Source organism: Pseudoliparis swirei, chromosome 20, assembly GCF_029220125.1.
Source record: "Pseudoliparis swirei isolate HS2019 ecotype Mariana Trench chromosome 20, NWPU_hadal_v1, whole genome shotgun sequence".
Taxonomy (NCBI): domain Eukaryota; kingdom Metazoa; phylum Chordata; class Actinopteri; order Perciformes; family Liparidae; genus Pseudoliparis; species Pseudoliparis swirei.
In genome coordinates, this window is record NC_079407.1 from 847029 (window position 1) to 849805 (window position 2777).

General features: G+C 41.9%; 1 pseudogene; it reads left to right on the top strand.

The window, feature by feature from the left end:
- LOC130210437 (presenilins-associated rhomboid-like protein, mitochondrial) overlaps positions 1-1945 on the top strand; it is a 5304-nt pseudogene extending 3359 nt beyond the window's left edge.
- The last annotated feature ends 832 nt before the right edge of the window (positions 1946-2777 follow it).

The window sequence follows — 2777 nt, forward strand, 5'->3', positions numbered from 1 at the left end:
CTGACCCGTCTGTCTGACCCACCCGTCTGTCTGACTGTTGGTCTTTACTCTTGTCTTCCAGGTGTTGTTTCTACGTTCTTCAGTTACGTGTCTAAGACGACGACCGGGAGGTTCGGCCCGTCTCTGGGAGCCGTGAGTGTGTGTGTGTGTGTGTGTATATATATATATGAATAATGTACAATAAATAACCAAAGAATTTTAATCTGCAAACACTTCGTCACATTGGGGGAACTATAGACTATAAAGGGAACAAAGTATTAATTGTAAACGCTGTTTAACGTTGAGCTGCAGCTCGATGTTGAGTTATGGACGCTTTACAGTTTAGAAGATGATAGTAGACTTGAGTCCTGGTTCTGAGGGGACCGGGTCTCGGGTCCGGGTCTCGGGTCTCGGGTCCGGGTCTCAGCCTGTGTTGTCCCCAGTCTGGAGCCATCATGGCCGTCCTGGCTGCCGTCTGCACCCAGATGCCTGAAGCCAAGCTGGCCATCATCTTCCTCCCCATGGTCACCTTCAGCGCCGCCAACGTGAGTCTGTCTGTCGTCTGTCTGTAGTCTGTCTGTCTGCTGCATGTCGTATGTCTGCCGTCTGTCTGTAGTCTGTATGTCGTATGTTTGTCTGTAGTCTGTCTGTAGTATGTCTGTCTGCTGCATGTCGTCTGTATGTTGTCTGTCATCCGTCTGTCTGTCGTATGTCTGTAGTCTGTCTGTATGTCGTCTGTCTGTCGTATGTTTGTCTGTCGTCTGTCTGTAGTCTGTCTGCTGCATGTCGTATGTCTGTAGTATGTCTGTTGTCTGTAGTTTGTCTATATGTCTGTAGTCTATATGTCTGTATGTTGTCTGTAGTATGTCTGTCTGTAGTCTGTCTGTTGTCTAGTTTGTCTATATGTCTGTAGTTTGTCTGTAGTCTGTCTGTAGTTTGTCTGTAGTATGTAGTTTGTCTGTCTGTTGTCTGTACTGTTCGTTGTCTATAAGTCGGCGGCGTTCGTAGTCTGTGGCTGTTCGTAGTAGCGTCTGTTGTCTGTAGTCTGTCTGTAGTTTGTCTATATGTCTGTAGTCTGTCTGTATGTTGTCTGTCTGTAGTTTGTCTATATGTCTGTAGTCTGTCTGTAGTCTGTCTGTTGTCTGTCTGTAGTCTGTTCGCCTGTTTGTAGTATGTTCACCTGTTCGTTGTCTGTGGTAAATTCGTCTGTTCAGCGTTCGTAGTCTGTCTGTAGTATGTCTGTCTGTAGTCTGTCTGTCTGTAGTATGTCTGTCTGTCTGTAGTCTGTCTGTCTGTCTGTAGTATGTCTGTCTGTCTGTTGTCTGTAGTCTGTCTGTCTGTAGTATGTCTGTAGTCTCACCCTCTCTCGCTCCCTCTCTCTCTCTCCAGGCTCTGAAGGCCACGCGCCATGATACGCCGTGGTGATGGGCGGAAAGTTCTTTGACCACGCTGCCTTATCCATGGAGCCTTGTTTGGGATGTGAGTCACGTGACCCGGGATCTCCACGGAGTCGGACGTGAACCCCTGTGATTGGTGGAGGAACTTCACGCCCCAGCACGTTTCGTCTTCCGTCCCCAGCTACAGCATCCTGTTCGGTCAGGACCTGATCTGGAGGAACCGAGAACCTTTCGTGAAGCGCTGGCACGACCTGAGGACCGGAGGAGGAGGCTCGAGAGGAGGGGGCGGGGCCGCGTAGGGGGCGGGGCCGGTGGCTGCTCCATTGGGCTTCCCTGTGACTCACGACTTGCTTCATATTTATTTGGACTGTTTGTTTATAATTTAGAGAGAAATAATCTCCACAGTTTCGAAGTTAGTTTGGAAGTGGAATATTACATTCAGGCTTTAATCAAAGTTCTTTGATGAATGTTAAAATAATAAAGGCTGGATTCACTCCTTTACAATTAGATTAAGTTGTTTCTTTATATATATGTTTGTTGGTTTCCTTTGAAATAAAACTGTAAAATAATGTGAAGCGATTATTTTTAAACTTCCAGCTAAGCCCCGCCCACTTCAGAGCAGTCAGACGCTCAGGAAAAACTACACAAAATACACGATGTCTGTGTATATATATATTTATAGATATATATTTATATATCTATAAATATTTATACATACAGAAATATATATACACATGTATATAAATATTTATGTATACATGTTGATATATATAATTATTTATAGATTTATTTAAATATTTATATATACATATTTATATATATAACCAGGAGTCCTGATAAAAAAAATTATTCAGAAGTTTGTGAATTTAAAGGTTTTTACTTTTGTCACTTGTAAAGTTAAACATGAAGTTTGATTAGCATATAGTTTAAAGTCCACGCACACACACATGCACATACACACACTCTCTCACACTTATTTGAGCTGTATTTCAACTGATTAGTTAGTTTGAGTGAAGAGATGAATAACCTATTTATAGGATTATTTTCATAAATATTAATTATGACTGCAGCACCCTCTAGTGGACAGAATCCAGTTCTATGACAATATAAATATATTATATATATATAATATATCATAAATATATAATATTATATATAATATATTTAGATATAATATATTTCTACATATATGTATAAATATATAATCTATATGTTAATAAGAGCAACATATTTATTAAACAGTTCTACAGGCCAGTTGGTGGTGAAACTGGAGTTCATGTTCGTCAACAACTGTGTGTGTTCAGCGCTGGGTCAATGACCCCCATCAGAGCCAGACCAGGTTCTCACCTAGACCACTTCACTAAGACCAGGCTCTCACTGAGACCACTTCACTGAGACCAG